Below are 18,043 nucleotides of genomic sequence, written 5' to 3'. Positions count from 1 at the left end.
TAAATTTTTTTTCAAAATGAGAATTATAGTCATATGGTACTCTTTTTGTAGCTCTCGGAAAGAGCTTTACGAATATATAAAGTTTGCGAATTTTGGACAAATGGTTCGAATAATAAATTGATTTTAGTTTTTTTTTTTATATTATTTAAAACTGCTGACATCATTAATAGTCACTTTGAACTAAACTGTAAATATTTGGATTAAATTGTAAATCAAGAAGGTTATTTGTGTACTTTCCATAAAAATGGACTAATTTGTACCTAGTTGAATGGGTTAGGACTAACTAGTATAGTTGGATGGGATTTTGGACTAAACCGTATTTTTCCCTAAAATAATAGAGCAAAGGGCGTGTGGGACCGGCTAGGGCATGGCCAGCCGGCTAGTGGCCCGGTCCCACAAGTTTTCATAATTTTATTTTACTTTATTATTATATGATGATTTGTGCAAAAAATATCATGAAATCAAGGAGTTTTTCATGAAATTAGAGAAATAATAATAATAATAAAATAATAAAGAACCGTGGGGTGTGGGCCGAAATAATACGATAAGGTTGAGACTGATTTAAAAATATTGAAAAAAAAAATCCATGGTGGCAAAGGCATACGAAACTAGTTTCCAACAAAATATTTGAACTGTAGGCAAGGAGAATAAACCAAATTCATTAAAAAAATTCATTTTGATTGTATCCCTCAACTTTTTAGCCCTTGCTTTCATTGAAATATAAAAGAGTAATGGTCGAGATGGTATTCAGACCTAATCTTTATGCTAAACAATAATTTCGATTTTTGATTTATTTATTTATACGATAAGCAATTTTTTGATTTTTGACCTACTGTCAAGGAGGCCTTCTATATGATCAATAAAATGCATCTTGTCAGACACAACAAATGTCTCACAATTTGAAAATTGGAATTCTTGATTTCTCAAACCCATAAAATTCATATTAAATAGGAGATAATCAAAGAAATTGATCATAAATTTTTGTCAAGTATGATTAAACAATTAAATTGACAGTTCAAATCGCACCCAATCATCCATTAGATCGATCACAATTGACGAATTTCAATTTCTTTTTCGTGCAGTTTATAGAAAAAAGTATCAATCCACAATTCTGAAAACCCATTTGAAGGACCAATAAGAGTGTAATCTACTTCAATTCAATGCTAACAGAAAATGGAATCTCCCATTTAAGTGATTCAACCTTTTATTTTAGTCAGTTGAAACAAGTTCGAACAAATTTGAGATTTAGAGAGCATTTTTTCTGTAAAAAAAAAAAAAAACAGAGCTCAGAAAAACTTCTGAAAACTGATATACGAAGAATCAGACGGGTTATGGACCCAACTTTTATCCTATTACCGATATACGAAATAAGCCGACCCCGAGCTACATTTACAAAGAAGGAAAAAAATAACAAAGCAAAAAACACCCGATTCTTTTCTGCTACCCATTTTCTTCATGCTCGCTGATTGATTCTTGATTTCATACGATCTGCCATTAACCATCAACCCATGAATTAATTGATAAAACTTGATTATTGATAGAAAAATAGTTGTGATTAGTTGGTCGACATTTTTATGGTGTACTGGTGTTTGAGATCGTGAGAGAGAATTAAGAGATACAGTGAAAAATTTCGGGTAAAAAGTGATTGATTTTGTTTTTTTTTTGAGAGAATTAAAGAACATTATTTAAATACCCCTCAAAAATTGACCCTTAAAATATATCCTTATTCAATTTTTAAAAATACCTCTACCTTCCGAAAAGTGAAAGCAACTATGGAAGCAACTTTCTCAAATTGACTCCAAAAAAATTACTATTTTTTACTGCTCGGAAGTATTTGTGCAAAGTCAAAAAATATGAAGGGTATTTATAACATTCCCACTTACATAAAACATCCATTAAACTAGTGTATCTTATCAGTTTTATAAAGTTAGATATATTCTGGACCTCTCTCGGTTGATGCAAGCATGCTAAAATGAATTTTTTTAATTTGGCTGTTGGCTTTTAGAAATTTTTATCTTAACGACTTCATGCGTTCATTTTTCGGCGTCCATCTCCTGAAAGTTTCTGGCTTTCGTCGGCCACCCACTGAAAGTTTTCTGGCTTTCGTCGGGAGTATTTGTGAAAATTCTCCTATCCTTTTACTATTATTAACAAACAGGATATTCTCTATCATTTGTTCCACCCAATTTTTTTTTCCTTTTAATATTCGAATTCGAAGCATGATGTGCGCTGTCATATTTTTTATTTGTTAACAATTGGCAATTTGAATTATCAGGATATAATCAGTTAATATGATCATGGCCAGCTTATCTGTAGCTGGTTGATAATTTAAAATTACAACTATTTCTTAATTAATCTGTATCATGGTGCCTATAAATAGATGTTACTACTTGGCCATAAACACCTAAACCATCCAAATAATATTCAAAGAAGAAGAAGATATATACCATTAATTCTCTCATCAATCATGGCCAAGATCAGTATTTTCCTTTGCTCTCTAGTAGTAGTTCTAATTGTCATGTCATCTTTCGGGTCGAGTAAGTATATGCGTACTATTCTTTTGCCTATATTTCTGGGTATATAAATACAAATTTTGGTTTTTAGCCGATTAATTGTGTTCTTATCATTTTTTTGATCGGTACGTCCTCATCTGTCAATATATATATACACACATGTACATGTTGCAATAGTCAACTAACTAAATGTATCTGGGTATTTATCAGATATGGTATCAGCACAAACAGAATGCGCGTATTATACCCGACCTGAAATAAATGACTGCTCAAAGGAGTGTGCCACGGTTTGTACAGAAAGAGGCTATCAGGAATCCTATTGCTGGGATTTTGAGTTAAACTGCAAGTGTTGCACGACCAGCTCCTTTCTCTCTTCTCTCCTCTCCTCTTTTTTCTAGGAATTTATAAAGAATTTAAGTTGTTGCTTAGATTTGGTCTTTTTGAATCAGATTTACGTAAGATTTCTTTTCTTTTTAAGCTTTTGTTGAATAAAAATAGTTTTCTTTCGTTTGTTTATGTCTTTTAAAGTATTTCTTCACCTATTTGGAATGATTTTTCTTCGCAGTTTGGGGTGAGTTTCTCTTCGTTTTGAGGACAATTTATTTAAACTTCGATCGACGATTCGTGACTTGCTATTCTCGAATCAAGAACATCGATAATCCAACACGATGTTGCTTTAAATCCATATTCAATCCAAAGAATTTAGGCATCTGGGTTCATTTGGATCATTTCTTTTAGGAGTGTCTCTTATTGGATATGGATTAGAAAATCAGATTAAATCGTCGGAACCGGTTCCGGATTATACTATCATCTGCATTTACAAAAATTGGATATCTTTATGGTTTATAACTCTTTTCTTCACGATTTACTTGTAATTGATATATCTTCATTTGTATTACGGTTTTGATTATCTTGTACTTTGATGTTTTTGTTATTCTTATAAGCAATCATGTAATCACTATTTTAATTTAAATAAATTGAAATTTGTTGATTGACCAAAAAATAGAAAAACCCACCTAATAGTTCCTGGAAGCTCCGTCAATCAATCCACCCACCGCCATGCTTACTATTATATGTTTCATGTCTATGGTCGTACTTATCGATTCTTATACACAAGTTAATACGACTTATTTTGTGTGGATTCAAATTTGTTGTCTCTTTGTTATTGCATTACGTGCATATTACGATTCGAAGTTTGGGAGCCGATGTTTAATGTATGTGACCTATTTTCACGCCTGGCGGAGCCAGGATTACCATAGAGGGGAACTAAAAAAACCTAATAAATATATAAATTTTAATGGACTAAATACTTTATAATAGTGGGATAAATATAAGGTATAGGATAAAAAAAAGGCTTTTACATGATTTTTGGGATTTTATGGGGGCTGGAGACATGATTAGTCAATCATTGGCTCCGCCGATGCCTCTATCCCAATGGTGCTCTCTTTGTGTTTCTCAATCATTTGATGTCTATATACCTTGTGGGAAATTCAATAATAATGAGTAAATGCTTTTTTTTTTTTGAATTTTTTCCTTGCTTTGAAATGCAAAGTAACTACTTGTAAGTTGATATATTTTTGGCGTTCTCAAAGGATGAGAAACACGAAGGAAAATTGTACAGTAAAACTTCGATAGATTAATAGTCTCGGGACTACCAAATTCTATTAATTTAGCGAAGTATTAATTTATCGATAAATTAATAAGTTATTGATATATCGAAACATACCAATTTTAGATTTCAAAAATAAGTTTGTAGAACATTTTACTAACAAGATTGAAAAATTAAGTGTGCAGAACAATTTTCCTACAATAACAAGTATTTGGAAATTTTGTTTTAAAATCAAATTATATCAGATAACATATCGCATATTATGTGTGTAAATATATAAACTTTAATGTTAAAATTAAAACAATAAAAAGAAAAATACAACTAATTCACCGCGGAACTTCTAACGGATTACAAAAAATTAGATATGAGGCTCAATATTATATAAATGTGAACAAAAAACTAACAACCTTGGATTCTTATTTTAATAAAACACCTACTACACTGATTATTAGTTTGTATATTAGTTGGGCCCTATTTTAATCTTAAATTTTTTATTATCTTATATATTTATCGGGGTTATTAATTTAGCACACTGGCCCAAGTCGGGACTGGCTAAAAATATTATTTTAGCGAAGTTATTAATTTATCGTTGATTAATTTAAAAAAATTCTACTGTATATTAATTTATGAGGAGTCGTTTGTCCGCTTGAATGTTGGTTACAACTTGAGTCGTATCCTTTAAGAAGTTGATTCCAAAGAGAGTATGGTTCAATTGAATGGTGAAGAAGTGGAAAGTAAAGCAGGGAGTTGAGAATTACAAAATCATTATCCTTAATGCTCTAGTTTCTTTTGTTTTAATATATTGTTGTTGTTGGTAGTGCCATAGATTTGCAAAGGGGAGTGTCCTTCCTGCATATAGATTAACTAGAATGTTATGCATTAACAATTGTACTCAGTAGTTTTTTGTTGTTTTTTTTTATAAAACAAAAAGGAGGATTTCATCCGTGAAAAGAAGCTTACATAGATACCAGATCATCGGCTATTGCCGATTTCGTCCAAGAGGGCATTTTCCATTCTTCAGTAACTAGTAATAGATAAAGCATGTTTTCCTATAGATTCTACAACATTGTTTGCATCTCGATGAGCATAATTACATGACCATTGTTCAAATTTATTTATAAAAAAAAGACAATCTTTGATAGTATTATTATTTTTCAAATGAAATTCTCATTCCTTTCCATTTATAGCGTCAATAACTCTTTGGCTATCATCTTCTAATTGAATTTTCTGAAGTCCCTTTGCTTTCGCCTATCTGATTGGCTCTAGATCTACTAACGCCTCAACTTGTACATGTCTAATGTTGTTTCTGCATCATTTCTAGATATTAGTCTCAATCCTGCTTTATTATTAAATTTACATTAAGCAACATCAAAATTCAACTTAATCACATTAGGTTCAACTTTATTAATAAAACACTATCTCTTCCACTGCACTTTCAGAATCTAGATCTGAATATGAATATGTCAGAGCATTGCTCGGTCGAACCCGCAAACGTTTCTATCTCAAGCTTGTTTGTCAAGTGTAGGTGATCAAAATTATAAGTCTTGATTTCTAGTCTACTTATAGCTATGTCTCGGATTAGGATAAAAATTTTAGTTGAGCTTTAGACTTCACAACGTTCATCGATTGAAAACGAAGATCTACTGAGGAGAGTTTGGAGGAACTTCATCAACAAAAGGTATGTGGATACTAAAACTCATCTATCACTCATAAGTTTATTCTATTTTATATCCTAATGAGACTTAGTCGCCTAGCTATATATACTTTTATATTATACACATTTGATGTTTCGAGCCGAGTTTATCTCGCTTATCTATTTTTCGAAATATGTGTTGGAAGCTTTTTTCTTTAGATATGTTCATCATTATTCTTGACGAGTTTAGTTGGAAACAATCTATTTGTTGAAACTAAATAATAAGTCAAAAGATGATCTTGTGAAAATTTTCCGGAAACATCTTACATGATTTGTGTGAAACATTCATCAGATGTCGACTCGCACAGTATGCATACCAGTATGCAAACTGTTGTGGTATGATTCAGGTCCGGAAACCTTGTTTTCATACTAGTAAGCGAACGATTTTAACTGTTAAAGTACGAGGACCAAGTTTGTATACCACTATGCGAACGTTCTACCTGAGTTAGGTCCGGGACTGCTGTTTGCATACCCTTTTGCAAACGGCTGGACAAGACCAAAATCCGGATGCTATATTTTGTGTACTAGTTTGCAAACTTAGTGGTTAAAGTTCTAAAATCAGTTAAGTATGTTTTCATACTTATGAACAAATACATTAATAAATTAAGGAGTGCAATCCTTGCAAACCGTGGCTTAATGTTCATGAATTGATTTCGGTATAAGTACTTTGTACGATTACGAATCAATCCGATTTTGTTTCAGTTGGTTCATATGTATTTCTATGAGATAGTGAACAATTGAACAACTATATTAGTAACACAATTATATTCATTTGATATCTTTGATGTTTGATTGATCATCATATTTGATCTAGAAGTTTTAGATGAATGTGGTTAAGACAAAAGTGGTCATATGGCTAACTTCGGTTAACTGTTATTGAGCCAACTCAATATACACGTTTAGGTACGGCTACCCATATCTAAATGAAGGTATATTTCATTTGTGTGTAACAAGCTAACACCATCTAACGGTGGAGAGATATTCCTCGTTAACAAAACTTTTGTTGTCTGTGTTATTTCTTTTCAGCATTATATTTTTTTATATAGTTGAAATATCACAGGTTTTGCATAGTTCAATCAATTGGTAAATCCAACCTTTGGTTGTTGATATAAATTGATTGACACTTGAACATTGGTCTTTGATACCTTTCAAGTTAGAGCTGGAAAACGAGCGGGCTGGCTTGTTTCCCAACCCGCGGGTTACGAGTTAAAATGGACCCAAGCTTGCGTGTTGTTATTCTTCACGGGTCGTCATTTTTTTAACCCACGCCCGTAGCGGATAAAGCTTACGGGATCTCGGGTTAGCCCGTAAAGTTGATGTCAAAAACTTAATTACAAGGATTAATTTATGACATAATTTCCAAATTAAACCCCCCAAAATCAATTATATTTATTTTAGGCCTTAATTAACGAATCTAATTTAATGATCAATCTTCACCGTCTTCTCTACCAAAAACCCATCTCTACAAGAATCATGTGTATCTAAATGTGATCTTTCGGTACATGACATGCCTAGCTAGACCTAAAATACATGAATAGGCCCGTGCTCATATACCCTTGTCAACAAAATAAAACTTGTGCAACAACATTGAAGGCTTTGAAGCTCATCTTCATTTACTTGCATAAGCTCAAATTGGTCTGTAAACTGGCTTTACGAGTTCGGTGACTTCTACCTAATGTTTAGAATTTCACCACAATCGAAACTCCATTAGACTCGGTATGAAAAATTAAATCAATCATATCAAAATTGGGAATTATCCTCAAAATAATTGCAAGTTCCAGAACTCTTTAATTTTAGAAACAATTGAACAACAAGATACTAACATTTCACAGGTGTCAACAAACTGTAAATATAACTTCAACTAACATATAGATAATAGTAATTAGGTTTTTTTATGAACCTGTAGATGGTGAAATTTGGATAACGGGAAAAAGCTTCATTTCGAGACCATAGACAAAACTCAACTCTCACAGGAGAGATTAAGCCCTTGATCCTCAAGGAACCAATAGCCACGATTTCTATTATACGTCCCCGAGAGACACTACTGGTCGTGATGCCATGATTCCTAGTGCGCATCCTCGACGAGATACTTCTGGTCACGTAGCTTCTGTAGAGCGTAAAACGTCCCCAGTAGACTTATGAACCAGAACAACCACAATTCCAGCATATCTTCGCGAGACGGAGCTGATTGTGATGTCTTCCTAGTACATCATCGCGAGATACACTGTTCATGTATGCTCTAGGCTTTGACTCGACTTACTGAGGTTTACGAATAACTCCTAGGACATCCCCGCGAGATACGCTGGTTATTCTTCCTCCGGGACCTTTCGACAGACTCCTAAAACATCCTTTCGAGATACACTAGCCTTGTTGTCCCATCATATGGACACACAGTTGATTCCTAGCACATCTCTATAAGATACACTGGTCAAACACAAGTGATCCAAAGTCTCACATAGGCATTAATCGAGCGTACAAAGCCTTTTTTTCTCTCTCTAAGACGAGTCCCAACTGACCACATAGAGATTCGGATCTGTTAATAAAATATTCGTAGAGATTTTGATCCGTCTGCAAAATCTCGGAGAGATTCAAATATCTCTTCCAAATCTCGGAGGGATTCAATCTCTCTTCAAGAATTTAAAGAGATTTAAATCTCTCGGTAAATCTCAGATAAGGCTGAATATTCTCCATGGTAGGCACGTGCCTCATGTAGGAATCGAGTCTCCTCTCCACACGGATTCTGAGGAATCCCATGCCTTTTCACGTGACTCATCCTAGTCATTCTTACAAATCGGAGAAAATCTCTTTATCTCGGCGAACTCGGATAAAGAGAATATATCTCTCTCACAACACGTCATCACAAAGGCTGACTCCGCTTCACACAAATAGGGGATAACAATTAGGGTTTTGGTCTGGCGGTATACAATACGTGTGAGAAATATCCGTCTTGTTTCTCACCGCAAAAGAGAGTAAATGCGGTGGAAAAATGAGATAAACTCAACCTAGTTTATCTCTATCTTTTCCTGAGGAGACGTGGGAATTTCTCCGCAGGACACGGAAAGCAATCCTTATCTTTACCAACCTGAGATTAGAGAATTCAGCTATAAATAGTTCTTATGTTTCTCCAAGCTATCACGATCTTTCTGATAACCTCTTTGAGAAATTCCTCTTCAGATCCTAGAATTCTCTGAATCTCTCTCTCTTCATCTGCTTCCCTCCCTAAGACCATCCCTAACCTCTCATGTGACTGAGGCAGCCTTTGAACGACATTATATGGTCGCTCTTGTTGTTCATATAATCCTTCTTTTCTCATAAAAGTAAAGTCGCTCTTGTTGTTCTTTCGGGAATGACATTATATGGGGGAGAGTTCTTAATTGAACTTGTGCTTAATTGCAAAATCTTTGTTGGGGAGTGCGGCTGTCGGAGTTATCTTGTATCTTTATAAATTCCTTGATGAATACACTAAGTTTCGACTATGTGAAACCAAGTTGACATGTTCTATTTTAGTCATGAATTCATTATTATCCCATTAGTTTTCGTACCTTTGCCAATTTATATTGACGAAAAGTGGGAGAATTATTTTGTAGTTCATACTACATACATATGGTTTACGGATCATTATGCAAGGGGGAGTGGTTTTCATTGTGAGATGAAGTATTGACAAAGGGGAAGTGATATATATCACCGTAGTATTATCGTCAAAGTTGTGATACAATTGAACTTTGATGCTGTGTAATAATATTATGACACTGTAAAACAATAATTGAGAACAACTGTTTTTTTATTGTTATGGCTACGGATCATCAACAACAATGATGCTGAGTTGAACACATTCAGAATCACTGAAGTACTTGGAGTGACGAAGAATTCAAGGTATGTTGAAGAACCAAGGAAATCAAGCATGTTGGATGAGAAGCTACAAAGTTAATATTTATTTTGTAATCCATATGTATTGATAGTTATCACTAAAATTGACAAAGTGTTAGATCACTGCTCGGTCGAACTCACAAGCGTTGCTATCTCAAGCTTGTTTGTCAAGTTTAGGTGATCAAAACTATAAGTCTTGATTTCTAGTCTACTTATAGCTATGTCTCGGATTAGGATAAAACGTGTAGTTGAGCTTTAAACTTCATGGGGTTCATCGATCGAAGACGAGGATTTATTGAGGAGAGCTTGGAGGAACTTCATCAACAAAAGGTATGTGGAGACTAAAACTTATTTATCACTCAGAAGTCTATTCTATTCTATCTCCTAATGAGACTAAGTCGTACAACTATATGAACATTTACATTATACACATTTGATATTCCGAGCTGAGTTTAAGTTGCTTATATCTTTCTCAAAATATGTGTTGGAAGTTTTTTGCTTTAGCTAGTTCATCCTTATTCTTGACGAGTTTAGTTGGAAAATAATTTATTTATTAGAAACTAAATAATGAGTCAAAAGATGATCATGTGAAAATTGCTTTGAAACATCTTATATGATTTGTGTGAGACAATCATTTGATGTAGACTCAGAATGTTTCGTATTGATCATTGGATCACTTGAAAATTACCTATAAGCTAAAAGTTTGTGTGAGACATATATTGTCATTTTCTAAGGATGTTCCAATGATTGAAATGGGAGTTTAGAACAATTAACCACTGTATGGATATAATACAGTATGCATACCAGTATGCAAACTGTTGTAGTATGATTCAGGTCCGGGAACCAAGTTTGCATACCAATATGCGAATGGTTTTAATTGTCAAACTCCGGGAACCAAGTTTGCATACCAGTATGCGAACGGTTTTACCTGAGTTAGGTCCGGAACGACAGTATGCGTACATGTTTGTGAACTGTCAGACGTGACCAAACTACGGAACTTAAGTTTGCGTACCCGTTTGCAAACTGAGTTGGTTTAAGTTATAAAATCGGTTAAGTATGATTTGATACTCATGAACTAATACATTTATATATTAAGGAATGAAATCTTTCCAAACCGTGACTAAATGTTCATGAATTGATTCTCTTGAATCAATTCGATTTTGGTTCAATTGTGTCTTGTATACTTCTATGATAATATAAACAATTGAACAACTATATGAGTAACATAATTAGATTTGGCTTCAAACACCATCTAACGCTGGAGAGATATTTCTTTGGTTTTAAGCAAACTTAACTTGAATCTTAAATCATGTTTTTATCTAATGGTGAATATTGATTTCTTTGTTTCGAAGCTATCAAACCCTGATTTGAAGACTATATAAGGAAAAAATCTAGCAACTGGAAAACATAATCTCCACACCTCATGTGTGATACTAGTTGCGACTAGAGTCGATTCTCCTTTAACCTAGGTTTTTCCTAAAACCATTATAGGTTAACGACTTAAAGACTTCATTGGGATTCTGAAGCCAGACACAAGTATTTTCTCTGCAGTTGCGTGTTCTGATCTTACTTGTTCTATCGTATTGAGTACTATCTTCTCTAAGATTTGCTCGAGATTTATCTCCGATATGTAAGATATAAAAAGTACAGATGAACCTCTGTAAATTAATACTCGCTAAAATAATAAAATTTCTTAGTCCCCTTCTTGGGCTTGTAGTGCTAAAATAATAATTTCGACAATATAATAATTTGATACGTTTCAAAAATCTCCCTTAAGTATTTATAGGTCCCAAATATTATATAAATTAATAATTACTAATAAGAAAATCGAATTTTTTTTATACAAATCAAACTTTAAAAGATTTAATTAGGGTTATTCACCAATAATTTCCAATGGATGAATACATATCTAATTTTCTATAGGCAATAGTCAATAGTAGAGTGCTTCAAATTCAAAATCTTTCAAATTAAATGAGTCAAATTCAATTTAGTAACCTTATCAATAGGAAATATTCTCTAAATTAATATATTATTGATATGAAAATTAAACAATTGAACAATTATATAGGAGGCAAGCGAGCAACAAGCTGCGCCGCAAACCCTTTTTGAATTGCGAAACCTATCCTCTTAAAAACAAACTCTCTCGAACCGGAGGTCATGAATTTATTGTGCATGACTTTATGGACTCTCTTTAGAAGTCCAACGGCCTCTAGAGCTAAGTACCCAAAAGTGTCAAAAGCAAAGGGGATAAAAACATGTCCATTATCGATACATGCTTTCTCATGCTTCGCTATCTTACATGAGGCAGCCCTCAATGCTGTTTGTCCAACTGTAAAAGAGACGTATCCAATGCCTACTAACGGAGAAACCCCATTAAGGTCAACACACGCATGTTTGCCATTAGCGCACCCAAAAATAAGAACGTCTGCTGGTTTGAGTGTTGACCTACCCTCAAGTGGGTCTGTCAAAAAGTTGACAACCGCCTCTTTCTTTGCTGAAATACCAGCCTTCCATGAAACATCATACAAGGTATTAATTTATCGATAATTTAATATCTCTTTAAATTAATAAAATTTAGTGGTCCCAATACTATTAAATTATAGAGGTTTAACTGTAATCACAAAGCTCTTCGTCTCATTTTTTGTGATTCCACAATAACTTGTTCTACTACCATATAGTTAAGTTATTGTGATGTGATTGATATTTCTAGGTTTTTCTTCGGGAGTATATATATATATAAGACCGGATTATCAATAGGTTTCTTCTCACCTTGATTTATCAAAAGACGGAACAAAACTTCATAGGTACTTCTGTGGGAGACAGATTTATCTATCCGAATAGACATTTCTGTGGGAGACAAATTTGTTTATAAATTCTTCGACTTTGGGTCGTAGAAAATCTTAGTTGTGGGTGAGATTATCTAAGGGAATCAAGTACGTAGAGTCCTGTTGGGATTCAGAGGCGTAAGGAACGCGACTGTACCTTAATCAGTGTGAGACTTGGTTAGGGCTCAACTACATTCCAGTTCGAAGTTAACTTGTAGTAGGCTAGTGCCTACAGCGGCTTAGTACAGTATGTTGTTCAAATTTGGACTAGGTCCGGGGTTTTTCTGCATTTGCGGTTTCCTCGTTAACAAAACTTCTGGTGTCTGTGTTATTTATTTTCCGCATTATATTTGTTTATATAATTGAAATATCACAGGTTTTGCGTAGTTCAATCAATCGGTAAATATCACATTTGGTTGTTGATAGAAATTTATTGACACTTGAACATTGTTCTTTGGTACCGTTCAAGTTGTTTCTCATAATAATCAGGCTCACGGATTCCTATTTGTTTGATTTGCTGATTACATTGAGAAACAAAGATATACCCTTGGATATATTTCATTGATTGAGTCTAGTTGATTCTCTTGGAACTATATTGGAGTTAGTCCATACAGATTGCCAAACGAAATATTGGTGTGGTTGTTAGACCCCCACATTTTCTATAAGTCAAACTGAGATCAGAATTAACTTAGTTTCTCCTATCCGAAATCAATTTGGACTAAACAAATGATCTTGTATTTTGTTAAGCCATAAACAATACATACAAACCAAAATAATTTGGCTTGCACAATTATTTTCTTAACCAGAAGCAATTGAAACAAACATAGACATTATAACACCGCAATTGCACCAAATTCCGTTAAGCAAAAACACTTGATACCCAACAACAAAGAAGATACCAAACAATAAGTCAAATAAATCGACCCAGTTTTTCTTATCCGTAAACAATTGAATCATACACACACACACACATCCATACACAATAACCGAAATTTTGTTAAGCAAAAGCAAAATATCTGCAATATAAACATGCTTTTCTTAAACAGTGAAAAAGCGGGGGTCTAACAACCTCACCCAGTATTTCGATTAGCAATCTGTATGGACTAACTCTAATATACTTTTAAGATAATCAACTAGACAGTCAGACTCAATCTTAATAAAAAAGTATATCAAGGAGTTAATATCTCTATCTCCTGATTTAAATCTTACTCAAGCAATCTGCGAGTCTCGATTAAATACAAGAGAGATAAACTTGGATGGTACCAAAGACCAATATCCAAGGATCAATCAATATCCAATCAACAACCAAAGGTTGGATTTCACTATTGATCGATACAATGCACAACCTGTGATATTTCAATTATATAACAAAATATAATGGGGAATAGAAATAACACAGACACCAGAAATTTTGTTAACGAGGAAACCGCAAATGCAGAAAAACCCCGGGACCTAGTCCAGATTGAACACCACACAGTATTAAGCCGCTACAGAAACTATCCTACTACAAACTAACTTCGGCCTGGACTGTAGTTAAACCCTAATCAATCTCACACTGATTCAAGGAACAGTTACGCTCCTTACGTATCTGATCCCAGCAGGATACTATGCACTTGATTCCCTTAGATGATGTCACCCACAACCAAGAGTTGCTACGACCCAAAGTCGAAGTTTTTAATAAACAAATCTGTATCACACATAAAATTCTACAAGGATAGATAAATCTGTCTCCCACGGATAAAACTGAAAGTGTTGTTCTGTCTTTTGATAAAAATCAAGGTGAACAAGAACCAATTGATAAACAAGACTTATATTCCTGAAGAAAAACCTAGTATTATTAATCACCTCACAATAATCTAAATTGTATGGTAGCGAAACTAGATATTGTGGAATCACAAATGATGAGACGAAGATGTTTGTGATTTCTTTTTATCTTTCCCTATCGGAGATATAATTTCAAGTCAATTATTCAATTGAACTCGTACGATAGAAAATGTCAAGATCGATCGCTCAACTACAAGAGAAGTAGATTCGTCTGTCTTCACAATCCCAATGAAGTATTTCAGTCGTTAATCGACAGGGTCTCGAGAAGAAACCTACGATTAAAGGAGAATCGACTCTAGCAAACCGACTAGTATCACACAGGAGGTGTGGGGATTAGTTTTGCACAGTTGCTAGACGTCTCCTTATATAGTTTTCAAATCAGGGTTTGTAATCTAAGTTACCTTGGTAACAAAGCATTCAATAATCACCGTTAGATGAAAAACCTGATTTATCCAAGCTAATATCTTTCAACCGTTAGATCGAACTTAGCTTGTTACACACAAATGAAATGTACCCTCATTTAGGTTTATGTAACCGTACCCAATCGTGTACACCATGTTGGTTCAAAAATAGTTTACCAAGGTTAGCCATATGATTATTCTCATATCAACCTTATTCATCTTAACCATAACTAATTCAAATGATTCATAAGAACTAGTTCAAGAGTTGTTCAATTGCTTAGGTATTTATACATAGACACAATTGATACAAAATCGGTTTGATTCATTTGAATCAATTCATGAACAATATACCCACGGTTTGCAAAGATTCAATTCCTTATAATTTGTTGTTTTAAGTCCACGAACTATCGATTTGAGAAATAACTAGCTTGGGTACGTGTACGGGTATGCGTACCTTAGCTACCAGATTTTGACTTGGTTTTAGTTTCCAAACTCAGCAGACTTTTTCCGGTGAAAAAGTTCCGCCAGTACGCGTACCTAAGGTTACTGGTTTTTGAGTTCGTAAACTTCAAACTCAGCAGAATTTCACGGACGTGAATTTCCGCCAGTACGCGTACGGGTACGCGTACCCAACCTGTCTCCTTCACCAATACCGCATGCACACATATGCACGCACTTGGTTTCCGGCACATGGATTTATACACTAATATGCGAACACACTATCTGCTCATATCCATAGGTGGTTACATATTCTCAACTCTACATTTCAATCGTTGAAACATTCTTCTATAATGTTACAACAGTCGTTAGACATAAAGAATCGACTATCGTCATCAAAGCTATTTTCAAGATTGAAACGTCATCATGACTTTCGTCACGGGTAAAGATGAAGATGGTTAAAGCAAAAGCTTACCAACACGTATTTTAAGAAAAAGATAGGCGAGTAAACTCGGCTCGAAATAGCAAATGCGTATGTATGAAAACTATCATACTTATACGACTTTTGTCTCAAGAGTAGGAGATAGAGTAGATAGTCTTTTGAGTGACAAGATGAGTTCAAGTATCCACATACCTTTTAGTCAGATGAAGTTCCACTGGTTCTTTGAGTAGTTCTTCGTCTTTGCAAGATAATCGCCATGAAGTTTGGAGCTCAACCATTCCTAACTATCCTAGACCGAGACTTAGTCATAAGTATACTATAAGTCAAGACATATAGTTTTGATCACTAATATTGACAAACATGCTTGAGATAGCAACGCATGCAAGTTCGACTGAGCAATGCTCTAACAATCTCCCTCTTTGTCAATTTTAGTGACAAAAATATCAATACATATGGATTACAAAATAAATAAAACTTTGTAGCTTCTCGTCCACATGCTTGATCTCCTTGGTGCTTCAACGTTACTTGAAAACTTCGTCTTTTCCAAGTACTCCCATGATTCCATAGATGTTCAATTCAACATCATAGTTGTTGAAGTTCCGTAGCCATAACAATGAGAAAATAAAAGCTCTCGATCATTGTTATACAGTGTCATAGTATTATTACACAACATCAAAGTTGTCATATCACAACTTCGACAACAATACTATGGTGATATGTATCACTCCCGCTTAGTCAATAATTTCGTCTCAACATGAAAACCAATCCCCTTACATAATGACCCGTAAAGAACGTAAATCATATGTATTTATAGTGTGTGAAAAAGTGGGGGTACAACAACCACACCCAATATTTCGTTTAGCAATCTGTATGGACAAACTCCAATATACTTTCTAGAGAATCAACTAGACAGTCAGACTCAATCTGGATAAAAAGTATATCAAAGAGTTTATATCTCAATCTCTTGATTTGATATATACTCAAGCAAATAGAAACCTGCGAGTCTTTATCAAATACTAGAAAGATAACTTGGATGGTACCAAAGACCAATATTCAAGTGTCAATCAATTTAAATCAACAACCAAAAGGTCGGATATTCTAATTGATTGAACAACGCACAACCTGTGATATTTCAATTATATAACAAAATATAACGCGGAAAAGAAATAATACAGACACCAGAATTTTGTTAACGAGGAAACCGCAAATACAGGAAAACCCCGGGACCTAGTCCAGATTGAACATACACTGTATTAAGTCGCTACAGACACTAGCCTACTCCAAACTAACTTCGGTCTGGATTGTAGTTGAACCCCAATCAATCTCACATTGATCCAAGGTACAGTTATGCTCTATGCCTCTGATCCCAGCAGGATGTTACGTACTTGATTCCCTTAGCTGATCTCACCTACAACTAAGAGTTGTTACGACCCAAAGTCGAAGACTTTAATAAACAAATCTGTATCACACAGAAAAGTCTACGGTGATATATAAATCCGTCTCCCACGAATATACCTATGAGTTTTGTTCCGTATTTTGATAAATCAAGGTGAACAGGAACCAATTGATAAATCGGACTTATATTCCCGAAGAACAACCTAGAATTATCAATCACCTCACAGTAATCCTAATCGAGGAAGCAAAAAAAGATATTGTGGAATCACAAACGATGAGACGAAGTGTTTATGATTAAATTTCTATCTTGCCTATCGGAGATATAATTCTCGAGCCAATTATTACAATCGTACTCGTAACCATAGAAGATATAAGATCAGATCACACAACTACAAGAAAAGTAGTATCGGTCTGGCTTCACAATCCCAATGAAGTCTTTAAGTCGTTAACTTGGTTTTAGAAGAAGAAACTAAAGGTTAAAGGAGAATCGACTCTAGCTATGCAACTAGTATCACACGTAAGGTGTGGGTATTAGGTTTCCTAGTTGCTAGAGTTATCCTTTATATAGTCTTTCAAATCAGGGTTTGCAATCAATGTTAGCTTGGTAACAAAGCATTCAATATTCACTGTTAGATGAAAACCTGATTAGATTCAAGCTAATATTTCTCAACCGTTGGATCGAAAACTTAGCTTGTTACACACAAATGAAATGTCCAATTTTGGGTTTACGAACCGTTCCCAAACATTAACATCTGCTGGTTCAACAATAGTTACCAAATGGTTAGCCATATGATCACTTTCATATCCACCATATTCTTCTTCACCATAACTAGTCCAAATGACTCAAATGAACTAGTTAGAGAGTTGTTCAATTGCTTAGATCTTATGTAACTACACAAGACACAATCGAAGCAAAAACGGTTTGATTCACTCGAATCGGTTCATGAACTTTATAGCCACAGTTGCAAAAGCATTCCTTAGTTTAAATAAACATGAGTTCAAGAACAACTGATTTTAGATATAACCTTCTCAAGTT

At 34.3% G+C, this 18,043-nt stretch overlaps 1 long non-coding RNA gene across 1 annotated transcript; it reads left to right on the top strand.

The window, feature by feature from the left end:
- The first annotated feature begins 2,415 nt into the window (after positions 1 to 2,415).
- On the top strand, positions 2,416 to 3,460 carry LOC113337915. The gene is made up of 3 exons (XR_003354507.1): positions 2,416 to 2,537; positions 2,724 to 2,968; positions 3,079 to 3,460. It is a non-coding gene; the product is annotated as an uncharacterized LOC113337915 (long non-coding RNA).
- The last annotated feature ends 14,583 nt before the right edge of the window (positions 3,461 to 18,043 follow it).

The sequence above is a fragment of the Papaver somniferum genome, unplaced genomic scaffold, assembly GCF_003573695.1.
Source record: "Papaver somniferum cultivar HN1 unplaced genomic scaffold, ASM357369v1 unplaced-scaffold_18, whole genome shotgun sequence".
Classification (NCBI taxonomy): Eukaryota; Viridiplantae; Streptophyta; class Magnoliopsida; order Ranunculales; family Papaveraceae; genus Papaver; species Papaver somniferum.
The sequence above is the reverse complement of the archived record's forward strand: the minus strand, read 5'-3'. Positions and strand labels throughout refer to the sequence as shown.